We start from the raw sequence: 24,479 nt of genomic DNA on the forward strand, positions 1-24,479 counted from the left end.
CTTAATTTTTCCAAGATTGATGGCTTTGTATTATAAAAAGGTTTTCAACCTGACAAAACTTTTCAGGAATGAAAAACCCCAAGTTCCTTGTAAAGTGTGAGGGATATGATAGTTCCAATTCATTCCAAATTTGTTTAAATCAGAGCTTTAGAGACTTTTACCAAAATAAACTTTATCTCTGATTTCTGATTCCAAGTCAGTTGAAAAGTCCAGGATGCCTCAAGGACTCTTACTATCTGTAATTAATTATCTAAAATTCAGAGAAAAAGAGTCATTCCAGTTCAGAAAAATGTTAACACTGGCAAGCTTTTGAAATACGCCAAATTTCCTTTCACACCTTCTCTCTGAGTAACTTTTCCCATTCATAGTAACTTTTTCCTCAGAGTTTCTCCTTACATCTCTTCACTGCTCTCATATTAAACATCATACGCCTTCACTTTGGTAACCCCACTCTAAACTTCTCTATCCCGGTATTTGCCCTTTTCCAATGTTTTTCCAAATCCAAATAACTTTACTTTCTATTTTTTTAATTGTAGTTGATTTACAATATGGTGTTACTTTCAGGTGTACAGCAAACATATCCAGTTTTATATATACATATATATGAATATATATTCAGGTGTGTATATATATATATATATATGTTTTTAATACTATTTTCTATTATAGGTTATTACCAGATATTGAATATTGTTCCCTGTATTATACAGTAGATCCTTGTTGCTTATCTAGTTATGTGTGTCTGTTAATCGCATACTCCTAATTTATCCCTCCCACCCACCTTTCTCCTTTGGTAACTGTAAGTTTGTTTTCTATGTCTGTGAGTCTGTTTCTGTTTTGTAAATAGATTCATTTATGTTATTTTATAGATTCCACATATAAGTGATGTCATATAATATTTTTCTTTCTCTGTCTGACTTCACTTAGTATGATATTCTCTAGGTTCATCCACATTGCAGCAAATGGCAATATTTCATTCTTTTTATGGCTGAGTAATATTCCATTGATCTGTTGATGGACATTTAGGTTGCTTCCATGCTTGGCTATTTTAAATAGAGCTGCTGTGAATATTGGGCTGTATGTATCTTTTTGTGTGTATCTTTTTTGAATTAGAATTTTCATCTTTTCTGGATATATGCCCAGTAGCAGTATTGCTGGATCATATGTTACCTGTATTTTTAGCTTTTTAAGGAAACTCCGTGCTGTTTTCCATAGTGGTTCCACCAATTTACATTTCCACCAACAGTGTAAGAGGGTTCCCTTTTCTCCACACCCTCTCCAGCATTTATTATTATTATTATTTTTAAAGGCGAGAGATTTTTTATTTTATTTTTTGTCTGCATTGGATCTTTGTTGCTATGCACAGGCTTTCTCTAGTTGGCGGCAAGCAGGGGCTACTCTTTATTGCGGTGCACAGACTTCTCATTGTGGTGGCTTCTCTTATTGTGCAGCACGGGCTCTAGGAGCGTGGGCTTCAGTAGTTGTGGCACGTGGGCTCAGTAGTTGTGGCTCACAGGCTCTAGAGCCCAGGATCAGCAGTTGTGATGCACAGGCTTAGTTGGTCCATGGCATGTGGGATCTTCCTGGCCAGGGCTCAAACCTGTGTCCCCTGCATTGGCCCCTGCGCCACCAGGGAAGTCCAGCATTTATTATTTTTAGACATTTTGGTGGTAACCATTCTGCCTGGTGTGAGGTGATACCTCATTGTGGTGTTGATTTGCATTCCTCTAATGATTAGCGATGTTGAGCATTTTTTCAAGTGCCTGTTGGTTATCTGTATATCTTCTTTGGAGAAATATTTATTTAGCTGTTCTGCCCATTTTTTGATTAAGCTGTTTGTTTTTGTGATATTGAGTTGTAAGAGCTGTTTGTATATTTTGGAAATTAATCCCTTGCCAGTCACATTGTTCTCAATGATATTTTATCTCATTCCATAGGTTGTCTTTTTGTTTTGTTTTGTTCAAGGTTTCTTTTCCTTTGCTATGCAAAAGCTTTTAAGTTTAACTGGGTTTCATTTGTTTATTTTTGCTTTTATTTCTTTTGCCTTGAGAAACTGATCTAAAAAAGTATTACTATGATTTATGTCAAAGAATGTTTTGCCTATGTTCTCTTCTAGGAGTATCATGGTGTCATGTCTTATATTTAGGTCTTTAAACCATTTTGGGTTTATTTTGGTATCAGTATATGGTGTGAGGGAGGGTTCTAATTTCATTGATTTTCATGAGGCTGTCTGGTTTTCCTAACAACACTTGCTGAAGAGACTGTCTTTTCTTCATTGTATATTCTGCCTCCTTTGTCAAAGATTAATTGACCGTAGGGGTATGGGTTTCTTTCTGGCTCTGTATTCTGTTCCATTGGTCTATAGATCTGATTTTGTGCCAATACCATGCTGTTTTTATTATGGGAGCTCTGTAGAAATGTCTGAAGTCTGGGAGGGTTATGCCTCCTGCTTTGTTCTTTTTCCTCAGGATTGCTTTAGTAATTTGGGGTCTTCTGTGTTTCCATATAAATTTTAGTATTATTTGTTCTAGTTCTGTGAAAAATTTCATAGGTAATTTGATAGGGATTAGACTAAATCTATAGATTGCTTTGGGTGGTATGGCCATTTTATTAATATTAATTCTTCCAATCCAAGAGCATGGGATATCTTTCCATTTCTTTGAATTACCTTCAGTTTCCTTTATCAGTGTTTTATAGTTCTCAGCATATAAGTCTTTCACCTCCTCAGTTAAGTTTATTCCTAGGTTTTTTTTTTTGACATGTTTTTAAATGGAATTTTTTAGCTTTCTTTTTCTGATATTTCATTGTTAGTGTAAAGAAATACAACAGATTTCTGTACATTAGTCGTATCCTGCTACGCTGCTGAATACATTTATTAGTTCTACTAGTTTTTGTGGGGCATCTTTAGGGTTTTCTATATAGAATATCATGTCCTCTGCATATAATGACAGTTTTACCTCTTCCTTTCCAATTTGGATACCTTTTATTTCTTTTTCTTGTCTGATTGCTGTTGCTAGGACTTCCAATACTATGTTGAATAGAAGTGGTGGGAGTGGGCATCCTTGTCTTGTTCCAGAATTTAGTGGGAAAGCTTTCATCTTTTCACTGTTACTATGTTGGCTATGGGTTTGTCCTAAAATGACTTTTATTATGTTGAGATACGTTCCCTCTATACCCACTTTGGTGAGTGTTTTTATTATGAATGGATGTTGAGTTTTATCAAATGATTTTTCTGCATCTATTGAGACGATCATATGGCTTCTGTCTTTTGTGGCTTCTGTCTTTTCTTTTGTTAATGTGGTGTATCACATTGATTTGCATACATTTAACTATCTTTGTGATCCTTGAATGAATCCAACTTGATCATGGCGTATGATCCTTTTTATGTATCGTTGGATTTGGTTTGCTCACATTTTATTGAGGATTCTTGCATCTATATTCATCAAAAATACAGGCCTGTAATCTTTTCTTGTAGTGTTTTTGTCTGGTTTTGGTATCAGGGTGATGGTGGCTTCATAGAATGATCTTGGGAGTCATTAGAGTTAGGGAAGAGTTAAAGAAGGATCAGTATAAGTTCTTTGTGTGTTTTGTAGAAATTCCTAGTGAAGCCATCTGCTCCGGGACTTTTGTTTACAGGGATTCTTTTTTTCTTTTTTAACAGATTCTATTTAACTTCTAGTGACTGATCTGTTCAAATTATCTGTTTCTTCTTGACTCAATTTTTGGCAGGCAGTATGTTTCTAGAAACTTGTCCATTTCCTCTGTGTTGTCCAATTTGTGGGCATATAACTGCTCAAAGTATTTTCTTATGATATTTTATATTTCTATGGTATTGTTGCTATTTCTCCTCTTTGTTTATTTGGGTCCACTCTCTTTTCTTCTTGGTGATTCTAGGTAGAGGTTTGTTGATTTTGTTTATCCTTTTCAAAATACCAGCTCTGGGTTTTATTGATCTTTTCTATTGTTTTTTATCTCTATTTTATTTCCTCTCTGATATTTATTATTTCCTTCCTTCTGCTGACTTTGGGTTTTGTTTGTTCTTTTCTAGTTCTTTTAAGTGGTAGGTTAGGTTGCTAATTTGAGATTTTTCTGGTTTTTTGAGGAAGGCCTGTGTCGTTATGAACTTCCCTCTAACAACTGCTTTTGCTATATCCCATAGATTTTGTAAGGTTTTGTCTCTGGATTGACAATAAAACAACATCTTTCATCAAAATTAACGTATTTCAGTATACACTTTGTTCAGGCACTGGGCTAGATCTTCTGCTTATATTTTTCAATTTTTAGAAATTTATAAATTATAGAGTACGAGCATATCCATGATCATAAAAATCTTTTTTAATTTTTTTAAAGAAAACTGCTATTTTCAGCAGAAACAAAAAGTTTTCTTTGAGGAGCAACTTTTTATTTCTCAGGCATGAAGCCTGGTGGACCAGGAGATGTGCTGAGTGAGACATTTCTCAAATACCAGGGGAGAGTCACTCTAGCACCTGTGTTCTTCTATTTGTGAAGGTGCTGGCAAAGCCCAGTGAGGAGCTGTGGCAGCAGCAACCAGCGTGGTAATCTAGAGGTAGATCCCAGGCTCCCATCTGGGATGCCCAGGGCTAAGAGCTATTGCTGATCACCAGAGATGCCATCTTCGCATTTCACCTTGATGACCTGTTTTCAGTAGTGTCTAGATCAGGGGGGCAGAATGAATTGGGAGATTGGGAATGACATATATACACTATTGATACTGTATATAAAATAGATAACTAAATGAGAACCTACTGTATAGCTCAGGGAACTCTACTCAGTGCTCTGTGGTGACCTAAATGGGAATGAAATCCAAAAAAGAGGGGATATATGTGTATGTATAGTTGATTCACTTTGCTGTACAGTAGAAACTAACACAACATTGTAAAGCAACTATACTCCAATAAAAATTATTTAAAAAATAGTGTCTAGATCAGACATTGGTTGACAAACAGTGGCCCATGGGCCCAATCCAGCCTTCTACCTCTTTTTGTATGACCTGTGAGCTAAGAATGATTTTTACATTTTTAGATTGTTTTTTTTTTCACGTGGTCATCTAGTTATTCCAGTATCATTCGTTGAAAAGACTGTCTTTTCTCCATTTTGCTGCCTTTGCACTCTTGTCACAGAGCAGTTGACTCTATGTGGGACTATGGCTGGGCGCTTGCTCTTGTTCCATGGATCTATGTTTCTATTATCCTGCCAGTATCACCCCATAGCTTTATAGTAACTTTTGAAGTTGGTCAGTGTCAGTCCTCCGACTTTATTCTTCTCCTCCGATATTCTGTTGGCTATTCTGGGTCTTTGGCCTCTCCATATAAACTTTAAAATCAGTTTGTTGATATACAAAAAGGTTTTAACATTTTTAAATGGTAGAGAAAAATAAAAAGCAAGGTATTTAATAGCACAAGAAAATTATATGAAATTCACATTTGTCTCTGTAATTTGTTTACATATTATCTATGCCACCTTTCACAGTACAAAGTAGAGCTGAGTATTTGTGACAAAGACTGTATAGTCTTCAAAATCTAAAATATTGACTGTATTGAAGAAGTTTGCTGAACCCTGGTCTAGATCTTAGCCTGTGACTTACACTTATTTTGGTTCTGAGCACGGCCCATGGGTCTGGACTGCCCATTTTCAAATCCTTCCATCACCATGTGTTCACTGTGTCACCTTTAAAATGTCACTTATCCTTTCTGGGCCTGTTTCTTAACTGTAAAGTGGGGATGATAGCATTTATCTCATAGAGTTGTTGTGAGGAATAAATGAATTACTTCATGTAAGTGCTTAGAACAGGGCCTGGCACCTAGAAGCTGCATATAAGTGTTCACTACCATATACATTTTTATCCTGGCTTAAAAGAATGTTACCAAAATGGTCTCAAATCTCTGCCTTGTGATTTCATCTAGCCCACTACTCCCAGAGTGATGATCATCTTAAAACGCACCCTAACACTCATCTCTTCAAAGACTGGTCATGGCTTCCTGCTACCTGTGGAGCAGCCTGGCATTCAAAGGTCCACAGCCCAGCTGCCATCTGTCTGTGCAGCCTCATGTACTCTGCCCTGCCCTCCCCCCACCTCCCCTGCCCTCCAGTTATGAACCCTGTGCTCCAGCCCCTCCAAGCACTCCGTGTTTGTCCAAATCTCAGCACCTTCCCATCACGTGGTTCTTTCTGCACAGAACTAATTCTTCTGAGCATTTCAAAAGGGTCACTGAGATCTGGGGGCAGGATACAACCAACATTTCTGTTGCGAGCTCTGATGTGGAAATCACTGCCTGATCTCACTGTGGGCATGAAATGGAAGTATACTCTTGTTGCTCATGAAACTCCAGATAAGTTCTCTTCAGGGTCAAAAAATAAAGCTGCAAAAGAAGGGTGGCGTGAAAAGAAATCAAGCCCTCTCGCCCAAGTCAGGCCTCCCTTCAGCCTTGTCTAATGCTGTCTGGGGTTCTTGCATCATATGCCGTTACAAGGAGTGTGCACCCTGGACAGAGAACTGGGTGGGGAGAAACCAGAGGAAGCAAGGGCGCTAGACCTCTGTTTACATATCAGTATCACAAATGTTTCTTGAAGCTGTTGAAGTAAGCATCAAGATTATGTAACAGTGTGAAATAAAGCTCACGGTACAACATATTGGACCCTTGGGAGTATCCTATAGTTTGATTTTCTTCTAACAAAATTATTTGACACGTTCAATGGCAAATATTTCATGGGTGACCTCTGAAGCAAACTTCTTGCCCTTAATTGAGCTCTATAACTAATATTGTTTAAAACAACAAGAACAACAAAAACACTCTGATTAATCATCTAAATCATTACTACAAAATAAGATCTTAAACTCCAGACTATTAATATTTGATTATTGTATTTTCTTTAACCCTTTGCTTTGAAATTTAATTTACTAAATAAAATAATAATTCTCTCCTTAAAAAAGAGGATATTTTAATATCACAGAGTAGTCATTTGCTGTTTCCAGTATACAGTTCAAGGTCTATTTGCACTGTCTTCTAATTTTTTTTCCTCCACCCCATTTCCCACCTTACTAAGATTTTTTGCTTTTTTTGTTTTTAATCTTATGGGCACATATTTGGCACTTTTACCTGGACAATGGGAAAAGCCGTTGCATAGACATGGCAGTAAGCGTGGCAATTTTATCTGAATCTCTATGCCTTTACAAATCACACTGAGTATGAAGAGCACTCTGAGACGTATGTGTTCATTCTAGGTTTAACCCAGTCTGATGTGGGTGTAATAGACTATATTTACTTAGACTGGTGTTCAGTACCTGGTCTGATTTGATAGGCCCATTCTGTTTTCTGAAGTGCTATGTCATTATCTCAAGAAATGTTTTAGACATGTTATTTTAGGTACTTATTTCTGTTCAACTTTTGGGAGATTAAGGTTTCTTAATCTCTTAAGGGAGATTAAGTTAAGAAACTCCATTCTTAGCTTGTCACACTGCCAGAATTATTGCTGGATTCTGATTGCAGCCAAAAGTACAAATAGACTTGATGAAAATACGAGTAGCTGAATGATTGCTCTTTGTCAGATATAAACCATAGTATGGTACTCTAGAGTACTGCTACTTTTCTTGCTCTATCTGAAAAGTAAATTTCATGTCATAGTAGTTTCTTAAACTGAGCTGATTTTATGAAAACCTAAAAATGCATTAAATTAAATCTGATTTACATGGATATCTGAAAGCAAATATACCTTTACGTGAAGAAGGGAATAGGTTTTTGTATAGTTCGGTAGCTTTTAAGTTATCTTTGTTGTAATTCCCTACTGTTATTTTATTCAGAGAATGGTAAGAGATTGCCATATAGTTAATTTAACACATACGTACAAGTCCCAATGGATAAAATAATCAAAATTCTTTAACCTACTGAATGAAGTATCTACTCCGCTTTTTTGGAAAGAATTGAGATTGCATTGTGTTAAAGTTTGACTTCTGTTGACTTTTTTAGTCATTACAGTTACCACTTAAATTCTTACCACATTATCAGAATACAAATGAAATGAAAAAAATAAATATACCTGGCTTAGAATGTAGCATGTGTAAAAGACAAGCCAGGATTAGACTTGATACAATAAGATGTTTAGAAAAGTTAAATATATATAGTATATAGAGTAATAAGTGCTAAGACGAAAAATGAAGGAATGGGGGAAAAAGGAGCTTCAGATTAGGTTGTAAGGTTAGATAGCATGACCACAGCATTCCATGATGAGAATGTAATATTTGAAGAGCCAGCCATGTGATTATCTAGGGAAAGAACACCAGACGGAGGAAACATCAAGGGCAAAGTCCTGAGAAGAGAACCTACCTAACTTATTTAGCAAAAGGCAAGGGACTCATTGTGGCTAGAGCTACATGAATGGGAGAGTAGTAGTAAAGTGAGTTCTGAATGGTAACAGGACCCAGTTAACATAAGGACTTGTAGACCTGCATTAGGACTTCGGCTGTTACTGAATGAAATGGGAAGTGAAGATTTTTAAGCGGAGGAGTGATACCATCTCATTTAGATGTTAATAAGAGACTTCCCACTTCCAGCCAAGAGGAAGTGACAGGGATGTGGTTTATCCTTTCACCTAAAATAACGAAACTGACAAAATATATGAAACAACAGTTTTCAAGACACTGGATGTCAGGTAACAAAGGACAATGTTCCTTGATAGTCATAAAACAAATGCGTTAAGCCTTTCGATTGCCCCAGCTGTCGCATAAGGAGGATTCCCCCAGGTAGACTCCAGCTGTCTCTCTCAGTCTAAGAGAGCTCTGGGAGTCCTGGGAAGCAAAGGCAGCTAGAGTTTCCCCAACTGTACAATGGAGATACCAATGTTACCAAACTCATGGTGAGACTTACGAGTTAATATATGTTAACTCCTATATAAATGCTACATTTTCCTTATGTTTGCCATGGATTTACATTTTAGAACAAAAATCTAGATCCTTCTAATCACTGGATCATTTTGACCACCTGGACATTGTTTTATCTGGGCATCAAAACTCGACTATAATCCTTGCTTGTTTGCATATCTATGGGCAGACTCTTCATTTGAGCGTAAAATGTTTCTTTAGCACTTTTTCTAAGTTCCTGGGTTTTGTTTTGTTTTCTTTTCAAAAAGGCATCTGGACCAAAAATGGAACTATTTAAGTCATGTCAGCTCAAAATGGTTATTACTGAAAGACCAGAACTTCTGAAATGGCACTATTTTGAATTCCTTCCTTGATGAAGACTAGAGAGCTAAAATAATTCCAACATTCAGTACTTTCTTTTCCTTTGATGGGTCAGCAATAAAATTATACTAATGAAATAGCTGGATTCCCTCATTACAGAGAACACATGAATTAGTGAAGTTCTGCATAAAGCCTTTTATTTAGAACATTTGAAAACGTATGTATAATCTTATATTTATATCGGTCACTGCATTTATTAAAGACATTTTTCCTTTTATAAGAATTTTACAGAAGTGTTAAGGCAACTTTTAGTATATTGACAATAACATTATTCTGACTGTTTCAAGGGCCTCATTTCCTAAAGATTTATGTACCCTTTCCTCACCCTTATGTAGAAAAAAGAAGCAAGGAATTTATATGCTGAGATTTTGAAATGTGTTGAACAATTTGAAAAATAATTGATACAGTCAGCAAACAGGGCTGCCTGGTGTGTCTCATGTTGGGCTTGTAATAAAATTGGCTACCAAATTGCAAGTAATCAAAAGAAATAGTTGATTGCTTTTTCCACTTTAACAGGCATTATACCAAACTATTCAAAAGTGAAGGGGATTTTTTCCTCTGCCAGATATACACAGAAGTCACAGAAGTCAGTTACTCACAAAACTCTAAGTGGAAAAGGGTGATCAAAGGGGAAGATGGCCAGAGTTTTGAGAAGATTTATATTGTAGATTTTTTTTTTGCTTTTAAACTTTGACTCTCCTCAGGAGAAAAAATTATTTGAGAGCAAGTCTTTTAAATTGATTTTAAGTTGAAAGCATGCCAATTTCAATCTGATACTGGTTCTACAGGTAGTTAAAGCATATACAAGAAGTGCTACCTTGTTATCACTGCCCATTCTTGCTGTCTACTTATTATTTCTTCAGAGAGCTGTTGCTTATTATTAAGACTTTTATGTCTATTTGAAATTTTGTTGTCTAGAGCCATATTCTACTGCTTCTCAAACTTTAATTCTGATTCTGTGAGTCTGCATTGGGGCCTGAAATTATGCATTTATAACAGATTCCCAGGGAATGCTTATAGTCGCAAAGCCATAGACTGCATTTTGCTTCAGCTTTCCTGCTCTCTCTTCAATCCTCCAGTCTCCTGGCTCAGATTAATGATTCCTGCTATATAATCCAGTGGGCCTCGGCCTCTGATTGCCCATACACAAGGCACATACCTGTCTCCTCTCTTTTTGCTTTGACTCATGTGACCTAATAGTTTCACTAGATCCAATCTATAAATTTCTCATTCTAGTTCTTCTATTCTGTGCCCATTCATAGTACAGCCCCAAGAATGAAAAACAAATCAATAGGAAATATATAAAGTTATTAAAAACTTGATGTAAGCAGCGTGGCATAGAAGGAAATTTTATGGATTAAGGAGCCTGAATGATTTATTCAAACGCTGACTTTGCCACTTATTAGCTCTGGAACTTCAGCCCTTGATGTCTGTACTTTAGGTGACTCATTGAGAAAACTAGTATAGAGAGACATACATAATAGGCATACATAATACATATAGAGAGGCATACATAATACTTCTAATAGGTATACCTCAGTAGACATTCTGGTCTAAAAAATATGTGGCAGTTACAGCAATAACTCAACCCCTCACCATTCTTATGTCTTAATGTATGTAAGCAAATAATACAAAAAACCTTTTTTTTTTCATTACCAGGATAATTTAATTTTAAAGTTAAAAATATGTATCTTTGCCTCATTTTTTATCCACTACAAAAAAAAAAAAGATTTTGTCTTAAAACCTGCATTGATACATAAGTTTTCCACTTCCCTTTTTGGGTTTATATGTCCCCTTTCCAGTAAGCCACAGTCTTCTAATTATAAAACATTTGTATTCATTTTCTCCCATTAGCATCTTTTGAAGCAGGTGGTGAATATTTTCAGAACACTTAAGCACTCATCCTGTAGAGCTAATATCTAAGGAAGGATATTCTAGGAATAAAAAATCCCGTGTATGAAAAAAGAAAAAAAAAATTAATTCAAATGATTTTTGTTAGTAACTTCTTGACCTAGCAATCCCTGAAAGTTGGGTAATGCCAGAATATCCTTTATTCTTTTCTCTTGAAAGACCAAGGGTAAAATGGTGACAATCATAGGTCCAGATTTCATGTAGGTCCCATTTAAGAGTTATATTAAAAAGATGAGGCAAAAAAAGGGAAAGGAAAACGTTATCATCTTTAGAATATAAAAATGATAAATGTAGTGGCCTTGTACTTGTTGGCATACAGGTCTAAAAAACCTTTGATTAGTGATACATTTTTAATAATGTTTCAACTTGAATATATGCAATTTGAAGCACCTGATACTGTCATAATTTTTTTTAATTTCCTTAAAACTGGTATCCAATGTTTCACTCACAGAACATGCTTAGAATCATTTTTTGTTGCTGAAAATGGAATTATGGCAACCTTTCTAGTTTATAAGAATGAAACCGGAATGATGATCACTGAAACTGGCAACTATTAATAGTGTTGATAAATAACAATCATCATATTGCTTTATGTAGAATCTTATATTTTTAAATATTTTATCTTCGGACAGTGATTCAGGGACTGGATTTTGGAGTCAGAGACATGGGTTTAAATATTAATCTACAACTTATCAACTCTCTGGCTTTGGACAAGTTGATAGAACTATTTAAGTCTCAGTTTTTCTTCCATAAAAGTTAAATAATAATACCTAGCCAATATAATCTTTATGAAGATAAAATTAAATAATGTCAGGAAAACCTTTCCCATGGTATTTGACCTACAGGAAGGCATCAATATATGACAACTATAATTAGTACTGTTAATAATATTTGATCTTTACAAAACAGTTAAAGTGGAAGAGATAGGTCAACAATGGCTTCTAATATTCTATAGAAGAGACAACTGAGGGTAAGAAAATATCCCAAATTAATAAAAGATTCAAGATTATAAACTAAGTCTGCTGGGTCCTAGTTAGAATAACTTTTGATTATCTTTCAATTATGTAGCATCATGAATTTTTTTAAAAAGCAAGATTTTTTTTGTGTTTTAGCCACAATTCTGTGTTGTCCATGTTTTACCTCATTCAGTCCTTAAACAACCATTTGAAATAGGTCCTTTTACAAATGAGAAAACTGAGGTAATGAGAGACGTGTAATCTGGTTACCATCATACATCTAGCAAATCGTAAAGCCAAGTTTCGAACCCAAAATATAGTACAAGAAAAGCCTGAAATTGGCTGAGACTTAATCTCTAGTCCATCATGGACTCAGATAGTTTACTTTAGAAAGTTCAATATATGTTCAAATAATGGGTTTTTTTTGAAATTCTATATTATCATAGACACTACCCCTGGCAGTGGTAGGATGACACACATGAAATAGCAAAATTCTTGCCCTCAGGTAGCTTACAGTCTAATTGGGGAGGAAGATTTTATAAACATAACATCTAGGATAAAACAATTCTCTTGAAAACTGTACGTAAGGAGACCAGAAGAAGCATATTTAGTCCCAATCTAAGATTCAGGGAAAATATTCTGGAAAGGATGGCAACTGCTGTGAGTCTTTAAAGATGAGGGCATAGGAGTCAAGTGAAAAATGGAGGAGTAACATATTCCTAGTGCAATAAAAAACATAAGCAAACACAAGAATCATGAATACCTGTTACATCCTGTGAATGACAGGCTGGTTCATATTATTAGGGAGAATTTATTTTTGTATGTGGTGTGAGAAAATGTTCTTTGTTCATTCTTTTACATGTAGCTGTCCAGTTTACCCAGCACCACTTATTGAACAAACTGTCTTTTCCCCATTTTATATTCTTGCCTCCTTCATCATAGATTAATTGACCATAAGTGTGTGGATTTATTTCTGTGCTCTTTATGCCATTGATCTATATCTCTGTTTTTGAGCCAGTAACATACTGTTTTGATTACTGTAGCTTTGTAGTGTGTAGTCTGAAGTCAGGGAGCATGATTCCTCCAGCTTTGTTCATTTTTCTCAAGATTGCTTTGCTATTTGGGGTCTTTTGTGGTTCCATAAACATTTTAGGATGATTTGTTCCAGTTCTATGAAAATGTTTTGGGTATTTTGATAGGGATTGCATTTACTATGTAGATTGCTTTGGGTAGTAAGGACATAAGGATATATTAACAATATTCATTCTTCCAATCCATGAACAAGGGATCTGTTTCCATTTATTTGTATTGTCTTCAATTTCCTTCATTAATGTATTATAGTTTTCAGAGTACAATTTTGATTAAATTTATTTCTAGTTATTGTTATTTTTGATGCAGTTATAAATGGGATTGCTTTCTTGATTTCTCTTTCTGATAGTTCATTATCAATGTATAGAAATGCAACATACTTCATATTTTAAATAATGCATTCTGCAACTTTACTGAATTTTATTAGTGTTAATAGTTTTATGGTAGAGTTTTCAGGGTTTTCTACATATAGTATCAAGTCATCTACAAATAGTGACAGTTTAAATTCTTTCCTTCCAAATTGTATGCCTTTTATTTCTTTTTCTTATCTGATTGCTGTGTCTAGGACTTCCAATACTATATTAAAAAGAAATGATGAGAGTGGGCATCCTAGTCTTGTTCCTGATATTAGAGGAAAATCTTTCAGCTTTTTACCATTGAATGTGATGTTAGCTGTGAGTTTGTCATAAATGACCTTTATTTTGTTAAGGTATATTCCCTCTATACCACCTTCCTTGAGAGTTTTTATTATTGAAAGGATGTTAAATTTTGTCAGGTGCTTTCTCTGCATCTATTGATAAGATCACGTGATTTTTATCCTTTGTTTTATTAATGTGGTGTATCACATTGGTTGATTTGTGGATATTGAACCATCCTTGCATCCCTAGAATAAAACCCACCTGATCATGATGTATGACCCTTTTTATGTATCATTGAATTTGGCTTCCCAATATTTTGTTGTGGAATTTTGCATATATGTTCATCAGGGATATTAGCTTGTAATTTTCTTTTTTTTGTAGTGCCTTTGTCTGGTATTGGTATATGATAATGCTGGCCTCACACCAGTCAGATGGCTATCATCAAAAAGACAAGAAATAACAAGTGTTGGTGAAGATGTGGAGAAAAGGGAACCCTTGTTCACTGTTGGTGGGAATGTAAATTGATATAGCCACTTTGGAAAACTGTGTAGAGGTTCTTCAAATAATTAAGGTAGAACTACCATATGATCCAGCAATTCCACTCCTAAGCAAACAAAAACACGAATTTGAAAAGACATATGCATCCCAGTGTTCATAGCAGCATTATTTATAATAGCCAAGATATGGAAGCAGCCTAAGTGCCTATCATAAAAAACGCACTGCATTGATCTGACTGAGAAATGCTGCAGTCAGTGGAATTAGTGGCTTTGACCCATTCATTTTCAGTAGAAAAGAAGTAGTCTGAACAGGAATAATACATAACAGTAAGAACATTCTGCTAATGACTTTCAGACACAGACTTTAGCTGAAAACTACCAGGCAATGAATTTTTCTAAAATACTTCATTAAAAAAAAAAATTCAAGGACTTAATGTAGAAAAACAAATATCGACTGTAGAAAAACAAATCTCTACTTTTTATTTCTATTTAGGTATTGTATAAATGATCTATGGGAGTGAAGTATGCTGGTGAAAAGTTCATAACAAAATTGGTCATTGAGTAAGCATTATGAAACATTGCCAAGGAAAAAGAAGTAGAACTGTAGGTATGATGCCTTATCCAGATTTTATAGAATTTATTTCATGACAAACTGGGTCAAAATAGGCTCATTTCACAGAGGAAAAACTCATATTCAGCAAAGTAAAAAGACTTCCTCTCTTTTCCCCCCAGATTTTCCTATATCAGATAGGTAGAGATTTTCTTTTGCTTCTCTATATTAAACATGTGTTCTGTTCTAGGGACGCACACCTCTGGCTTAGTATTTGCTGTACTATGGTGTATTAGAAAAGTGCTGTACTAGAGAAATCTGTCCTTTTGCCCATTCATAAATCTCATTACATTGGTTAAAGGGAAACATGTCTGTCCTCTCTTACCCGGGATTGAGAAAATTCAGGGCTCAGGCTCAGAAGTAGAAAGCTTCTAAGGAATAGGACTTAAGGTATAAAAAATTTACTGGTTTAATATTTTCTGATGTTAATATTTCTAAAATTTCCAGGCTTCAGTAGTCAATGCCAATTTTGACACGGGAATCCCCGTAGAAGGGGTGTTGCCTCCTGTGGGCGCCCAAAATGTTAATTTGAGAGGAGGTGATGTAATTTCCTTTACAAGTCTAGAAGTCAGAAGAACATACTGCTAGGATTAGTTGTGTGGCTTTGAACAAGTCATTTACTTTCTCTCTATTTAAATTTTCTTTCTTATAAAATATACTAAAATAGCTGCTTTCCCTACCAAATGCCTAGATAATGTAGGTGAGATTGCTTTGTCGACTACAGATTTTAAAATATAAGTTTTTAGAATTCACTTTCATACTGTCTGAGGCATAAAAGACCAATGGAAAAAAGGTTACTGTGTATTCATCTATATGCTTCAGAGATATGAAAGGATTGGGGAATTTTCTTTATATTTTTATATTCTAGGATTTTGGGGGGACAATTTTTACAATATTTCAAAACCAACAGAGAAAATTCCAGGTGTGAGCAGTAAGAAAGATGTAAATCAAATACTTGCCAAGATAACCTTATAACCTGGAAAGGATTCTTCATCATAGGTATTTTGATAAAATAATGGTTATTTAGTGTTTTATTAATCCAGAGGACCTTCCAGACAGCTGAAAACTTTTTTCATGAGCATATATTTTGTAGCTTATCATTGTTACGGTTGCAAAAGTTTTATAGGGAAACAAAGGCATATAATCCTCTCTTTAAAGGCACTTTTAACCTCAGGGAGACATAATGCAGCAAAATTGTTTGATGTTTTGAGGAAATTCATAAGAACATATAGAGAACAAATGTTTATTTAAAACATGAGAGGTCATTTTGTAGATACACCCGAGTTCATATCTATTATTTTTGCCTCACAGGTTCTATACACCACCCTCTTGCCAATAGAACCCAAATTTTTCACTGGAAGACCACTTTTTATATACATTCTTGCATTAATCTGGGTCCTCCAAGAAGATGACACTAAAACAAGATTAAGCATGCATTAGATTTATTGGAGGAGGGTGAGAGAAAAAGCGAGTAGAACTTTCAGACTGTCATCAGTTTGGCACCTATGGTATGGGGTTGAGGAAAGAGGAATGGAACAGGAAGAGTCTAGGATCATAGCATCATTCTAAAAAAGGTTCGTCTAAGCCAATAGGGGATACCTGAGCCAATGCCACCCATTAAAGGAGTCCTCTGTCTCCTAGGACTGCACTAGTCCCCCTGCTCCTCATTGGGTTCAGCACCTCTCTGGGATGAACACATGTGAAGCATGGTCGCAGCAGAGATGCGGTGGTAAATCCAAAGGGGCAGCATCTGGGATTGTCAGTCAATTATGCACCTTCACTAAGAGCTCTGAGTGGTGCACCTTCATGGCTGTCACAACTCTCAACTCACCTACTTCTGGTGGATTTTACCTTGCTTATGGCCCCAGGGGTGAACACACAGTCTGGCCAGTCACAAAATTATATTTACAATGACCAGAGCTGTTGGTTCCGAGATGGGCCTATGAGCTACTTAAAACCAACGAGCAGCAATGAACTATTTTTGATATTGTTAGAAGAAGAGCTTGTATTCTTTCTTTAGATTATCTAAACTTTCAGCTGTTGAGAAATCCTTTATGGAGTGTAACTATTAAACCAGTACAGCCAAAGTCAGAGCTGTGAAATTTAGAAAAGCTGAACTCTGATGATATTCACCCCTTGAAGAAAGCTGTGCCTGATTTCTTGAATTTTTAGTTTTATGAGCCAATGTATTTATTTTTTTAATGTATTCAATATTAACTCAAACAGCTAAGGGTTGCTGAAATGATTTGGGTAACTAGATGAGGACTGGCCCCACAAAGGCTTTAACTGAGAGTACTGAGGTCTGTAATATCAGGAACTGCCTTGTTTGCCCTTAATTCTCCGATCCTAACACTAATCTGCCACATGATATTTTTTTATGGCACATACTTTATAAGTAATTAAAGTTTATAAATAAATGAAGTTAATAAAAATTTGTTTAATGAAGTTCTCAACGAAGAGCAAAGTTTTAAGAAAAGGAAGAGGGAAAGAGGGAGCTCTATGAAATCATTTTCTTATGTCTTATAGATCCTCAGAAAATGAGGTTCTTTAGGCAGAGTGTTTTTGAAGACAATTCTCACTCTAAATCCTTGGAAACACACAGTATACAAGGCCATCGTTATTCCTTGCATGCATGAAACAAAACCCTCATATGATATTCCATTGAATCATTGAATAATAAACAATGAAGGAGTAGGCATGGGTGGAGATGTGTAGGTTTTCTTTAATTTTACTTGAAATAGCAAGGCCTGTAGGTAGAATGTCAAGAGGATGAGGATGTACATCATAACTTTCTCAGTTGAGAGAAAAAGCACTTTCTCAGTTGAGAGAAAAAGCACTAGCTAAATATGTATGCAAAAATTTGGCTAATCCCCAAAGTCAATGTTGGTTACAGTTGATTGATAAAAATATGCTTCCTTATTTAAGGTCAAATTCATTTGTAACAATTTTGTTTACTAAGCAGCTCCCAAGAGGATACTAGGCTGACATAACTGTGCATGCATTTTCTCACCTAAATGTATAAACCTCCCTTCAGTTTCAGTATACCTGATACATTGTATGACATGCTGCTAAAAGAACAAAAACAAACAAACAAACAAACAAAAACTCCTCACAATGTCAGCTTATTTGGATTTGACTCACATGAAAATGTCCTGAGGGTACTTTTCCCCAAGAGTAGAAAACAAAATCACCTTTTAGAGACTACAGAATGTCCCTGACTTGACAATGTTAATGGTTCAGAATAAAGGTATTGTAGGAGAAGTTCTTGAAAAATAATGAAAAAATAGGCTTTTACCCTCAAGAATAACCATATGTGCTTATTGTATTATAAAATTATGTCACTTTGCTCTACTCAAGTATACAATATGGCCCTTGGATGTTAGAATTAAGAGCACTCTGTTGAAATGTATGTCAACATTATTTGATCTAGAGAAAGACATAATACAACTTTTGATCTATTTCAATATGAATCCTTGTTATGTTAAGCAGAAGGAAAAATGAAACAGTTTAATTTTGCTCAAATGTTTTGCATTATAAGAAAGCTACAGTAATACTCAAAAGCTCTTATTCCCTTGGGATTCTAATGAATGTAAGTTTATCACAGTGATTTAGTTTTTAAATAAATGAAACCATATGGGCACCTTCTCCAGTTACAGTTTACAGGGTCTGAAAGTGGGGCTCTTATCAGCAGGTTTTTAAATGAAGCATTTGTAAGGTAAGTGACCTAATCTCAACAAATAAAAACATGAGATTTAAGTTGTTTTAGGATATTTTGGCAAGTACAAAGTTCATCTCTCAAAAGAGCTCCTGATTACTTGAACTAACCTTTGAAGTATCATTCTTATTTCTATATGTAAACTGCTCCTCAAACACTTCTCACTGTTCCTCTTCCAAGCCTTTATTATGACCTCTACTTTCTGAAAGTTGGATAAGAGAGCCAATGTCTGTACCTTCTGAAAGAGCCACATGAGAGAGAATAAAGGCTTCTGCTTTATGCTTAAAGTGGGAAAAAGTTTCAAAGAATTCATCATTCTTTTATTGGCCTCTCCCACCACTTACCTATTTCTAAAAAATTGCCCATAAAGATTTACTTTAAATTTGATCTCTTTATTAAAACCATCCTAATAAGCTAGCTCTTATCTTCTAACCCTTGTCATTTCTTATTGCTTTGAGCATATTTGTGTTCATAACTCATTTTTTTCTAGCTTGATTGAGAACAAACAATATAATTTAGGTGTCTTTGTATTAATATAATTCCTAGTACAGTGCCTCACACATAGCTGATCTAATTAATGTCTGTCAAATGTTTCAGTAATAGAATGGATGAGTCCAGTTGATCCACATAAATCCTGTTCTAGAAAGTCAAATTTAGTCTGGAAAATATCAGAAGTTAACGATCAGTGGTTTTTGTTTTGGTTTGTTTTTTGATAGCCGGAGGTGTATCTACAGTGCAAAAATTGTCCAGATTGATTAAAATGTTCATTGTTAGCAATTCAAGATACATGTCACAAAGAATGGCACTCTGGGCCTTCAGGGTAATGCTGAGACCCCACCAGCTAAAAGATAAACATCAGAGAGAAATTTTTACAACTCTCAGCTATCAAGTACTGTTATGATAGTTTTAATACTCGATTTCTTAAGTCTTCATAACAAACCAGCTATGCAGTTATGGACAACGCATTGTTACAGAGAAAGATTTGTTATCTTGTCCAAAATAACTTAAATTTAGAATAGTAAATGGCCAGCTAGAATTCATACCCTGTTTTCTGACACCCAGGTATATCCTATTTCCAATGTATTATTCAGCTTTGAAGGTCATCTTCAAAGAAAACTGTTTTGGACCTAATTGTGCCCTTCCCCTTTCCCCAATTTATATGTTGAGGCCCTAAGCCCCAGTGTAGCTATATTAAAACCATCCTAATAAGCTAGCTCTTATCTTAGGATGGATAGGGCCTTTAAAGAGGTAACTTAGGTTAAATGAGGTCATAAGGTTAGAGCTCTAATGCAATATGACTGATGTTCTTACAAGCAGAGGAAGAGACCATGTAATGAAAAGACTTTGAATTTTATCCCCATGGTCATTAGGGAGCTACTGTAGACTTTGAAATAAGAGTGAGACATGGTAAAATTTGGATTTTAGAGAGATTACTTTGGTGACGATGGAACAAGTGGAGTCGAGGCAGGCAGATCAATTAGAAGACTCCCTCACTCAGATGAGGGACTTTGAGGGTCTGAATCAAGAGCCCCTTTGAGGGACTCTAATCCAGTATGACTGGTGTCCTTATAAGAAGAGGAAAAGACTATGTGAGGCCACAGTGAGAAAACAGCCAACTGCAAGTCAAGAAGAGAGGCCTTAAGAGAAATAAACCCCGCTGACACCTTGATCTCTGCCTTCCAGCCTCCAGAACTGTGAGGAAATAAATTTCTGTTTTTTAAGCCACCCAGTCTGTGGTATTTTGTTACGGCAGTGCTAGCTGACTAATACAGAGGCACTATTAAAACTCTAAATCTATGCAGTAGTGGAAAAATATTTAGGTCTAGAGACTAGGAAATGGTCTAGAGATACAACGTCTCAGTGCTTTTTATGACAACCTCATTCAGACATATCAAAATAAGAGGTATTTACTTACTACGTCCTTGCCAAGTCACTGCCCGGTGCAGGCAGCAAGGCTTCTGAGCCCCCAGATTTGGCATCTCTTCATAATCTCTACAACTCCCTTTTGTGGAGCCACTTTCTAGATTACAGCTTAATAAAACTTGGCATTATTGCCCTTGGTCTAATACGAACACTGCTAATTCCTAGAGCCAAACTGCACAGTACTTACTGTGAACTCGGTTTTCCTAGGACTCTGTGATGAGTGGAGATGATTACTGTGGCAGATTCTGTTTGCTGAGGACCTCTGTTATCTTGTCCCAGTTGCTCATTTCCCTCTTCTTCTCTATATGCCTCTTTATGCCCAGAACATCTTTTGATGTATGTGTGGCACTTTTTTCCTCAACTGTGGGAGATTGGAAAGATACTTGTACAGTGCTAATGACTGGTCAATCATTGTTTCTAAGAGGTATTTCCCCTTCCTCCTTGTTTGTCCTTGGATCTTTATTTTTCTGGGTGCTGCATTTTTAAATGATTTTATTTTATTTACACAATATTTCTTCAAAGGCGCTACTCTCTTTCAAAGTGATATGATGGAAATGGAAAAAATATTGAGAATTCCAAGCCGAAAAATGTATTGCTTTCTTGTTTCTGCTGGACTAGTTGGAGAAAATGTTTCTCATAGTAATAATGCTGTTAAATGACAAGGCAATCAAGACCTCACACTTTCATTTTCTATTTGAAAAGATGAACTTATAACTAGCATTGTGGGAGACCTTACACCTGTAATCAAAAGAGCTTGACTTTAAAATGAAAAGAATCTCATAAGGCTATCTAAGACAGGGGATTATTCTTGTCAAAATCATTAGCTCCCCATTAAGTTCAAATAGAATAAAGCCTCTGTTAAATTACTGGGAGATGATTCTCCTGTCAGAATCTGATCTCTTATCCAAATTCCCTAGGGAGGAACAACAGTGATAACAATGAAGTTTAAAGTTTGTTACCATTGAGCCCTATGGTAGGACGTCATTTTTATATTATTCTTGGCCATAAATGGAAAGAATGCAATAGTCATAAAGTCTTGTGGATACTAATGTAGAGATGTGAAAGGCAGGCAGAGACAGCAGCAGGAGGATTTTCTGCATTTTACAGAGGTATCTTCTGAGTTTAGTGATACCAGGTAATGGGGCAGTTAAAATTCATTCTGAGTGGCCCTCTGCAGAATAAATGACAGGCCAGTGAACTTAGTCTCTGACCAAATATGAATGACTATCAAGATCATAGAACCTTCACTCAGTTCGTTAGACTTCTTTTTTTTAATTGAATAATTTAAAAAAGGTTCTAGGAGTTGGATTTATAAGAGATCTGTATGTAATAAAAAGCTTATATGTAAAATACACCTACGGTATACAGTCGTTCTTTAACCCTTAGAGCAGTCCTGAGTGGTCGTCTCTATTATGTTCATTTCCCACATTTATATAAGTAAAAGCTCAGAAAGGTTATAGCTCTCATCAAATAAGTGTCAGAGATAAGACTAAGTCTGGCTTCTTTGATCCTAAGTCCAGAGGTCTCTGTGAGAATGTCATAACACTTTCTCCATGTTTATTAAGGAGTTAGTTAACAACCGTTTTCTACCCTTTTTCTGTCTTCTTCCTCCCCTTCTCCTCTTTTTCCTCTTCACCCTCTTCCTCCTCCACCTATTTACTCTCTTTATACTATATATATGTATATATATCACATCTTCTTTATCCATTCATCCATCCATGAACACTTAGGTTGTTTCCATGCCTTGTCTATTTTGAGTAGTGCTGCTAGGAACATGGGATGCAGATACCATTTTGAATTAGTGTTTTTGTTTCCTTTAGATACATACCTAGAAGTGGAATTGATGCATCATGTGGTAGTTCTATTTTTAATTTTTTGAGGAACCTCCATACTGTTTTCCATAATAGCTGCACCAATTTACTTTTCCACCAAGTAAGGTGGAAAAGGGTTCCCTTTTCTCCTAGACAACACTTGGTATTTTTTGTCTTTTTGATGATAGCCATTCTAGTAAGTGTGAGTTGATGTCTCTTTATGGTTTTGATTTGCATTTCCCTAATGATTAGTGACTTTGACCATCTTTTCATGTATCTATTGGCCATCTGTGTATCTCCTTTAGAAAAATGTCTGTTCAGATTCTCTGCCAAATTTTTAATCAGATTGTGTGTGTATGTGTTTTGCTATTGAGTTGTATGAGTTCTTTACATATTTTGAATATTAACCCCTTATCATATATATATGATTTGCAAGTATTTTACCCCATTTTGTAGATTGCCTTTCATTTTGTTGATGGTTTCTTTCTTTTTAGTTTGAAATAGTCCAACTTGTTTATTTTTGCTTTTGTTACCTTTGCTTTTGCAGGCAGATTCAAAAAATCATGGCCAAGACCTATGTCAAGGAGCATACCACCTGTTTTCTTCTAGGATTTTTATGATTTTAGGTCTTACATTCAAGTCTTTAATCCATTTTCAGTTAATTTTTGGTATAGTGCAAGATAGTGGTCCAGTTTCATTCTTTCGCATGTGGTTGTCCAGTTTTCCCAACACTATTTATTGAAGAGACTGTCCTTTCCCCATTGTATGTTCTTGGCTCATTTGTCTTAAGTTAACTGACTATAAATGTGTGGGTTTGTTTCTGAGATCTCTATTCTGTTTCACTGATTGTCTGTTTTTATACCAATACCATATTGTTTTCAACATTATAACTTTGTAGTATAGTTTGAAGTAGTAAGTGTGGTGCTCACAGCTTTGTCCTCCTATCTCAAGATTACTTTGGCTATTAGTGATCCTTTGAAGTTCCATACAAAATTTAGGATTGATTGTTCTATTTCAGTGAAAAATGCCATTGGGATTTTGATAGGAATTGCATTGAGTCTGTAGATTGCTTTGAGTATCATGAGCATGTTGACAATATTAATTCTTCAAGTTCATAAGCACAGAATATTTTTCCATTTACTTGTGTCTTCAATTTGTTTCATTAATGTTTTACAGTCTTCAGTGTACAGGTTTTTCACCACCTTGGTTAAATTCTGAGTATTTTATTGTTTTTGATGTAACTGGTATTGTTTTCTTAATTTATCTTTCTGTAAGTTTGTTTTTAGGGTATAGAAACACAACTCATTTTTGTGTAGTAATTTTGTATCCTGAAACTGTACTAAATTTATTTATTCTAAAAGTTTTAGTGGAGTCTTTAAGGTTTTCTATGTATTATAGATCCTCTGCAAATACAAACAATTGTACTTTCTTCTCTCTGATTTGGATGCCTTTATTTTTTTTATTTTTAGTATTTCATTTAATTTTTTATTGAAGTATTGTTGATTTACAGTATTGTGTTAGTTTCAGATGTATTACATAGTGAGTATTTTTACAGTTTATATTCCATTATAGGTTATTAAAAGATAATGGTTATAATTCCCTGTTCTATACAGTGTGTCCTTGTTGCTTGTCTAATTCATAAAAGTAGTTTGTATCTGTTAATCCCCCTGATTTGTGCCTCCCTGCTTCCCTCTCACCTTTGGCAACCATAAGTTTGTTTTCTATATCTGTGAAACTGTTTCTGTCCTGTAAAGTCATTTTTTTTTTTTTACATTACACATATAAGTGCTGTCATAAAGTATTTGTCTTTCTCTGACTTACATCACTTACTGTGATAGTCTCTAGGTCTGTTCATGTTTCAGTAAATGGCAGTACTGCATTCTTTTTATGGCTGAGTAATATTCCATTGATAAATACCACCTCTTCTTTATCCATTTATCTGCCTGTGGACACTTAGGTTGCTTCCATGGCTTAGCTATTCTAAATGGTGCTGCTATGAACATTGGAGAGTGCATCTATCTTTTTGAATTAGAGTTTTTGTCTTTTCTAGATTTATGCCCAGGAATGAGATTG

At 35.3% G+C, this 24,479-nt stretch overlaps 1 protein-coding gene across 1 annotated transcript in view; it reads left to right on the plus strand.

Annotated features, from left to right (window-relative positions):
* Positions 1-24,479, plus strand: part of LRP1B (LDL receptor related protein 1B) — a 1,457,034-nt gene that overhangs the window by 443,744 nt on the left and 988,811 nt on the right. The window lies entirely within an intron of this gene.

Source organism: Delphinus delphis, chromosome 7 (genome assembly GCF_949987515.2).
Source record: "Delphinus delphis chromosome 7, mDelDel1.2, whole genome shotgun sequence".
NCBI lineage: Eukaryota > Metazoa > Chordata > Mammalia > Artiodactyla > Delphinidae > Delphinus > Delphinus delphis.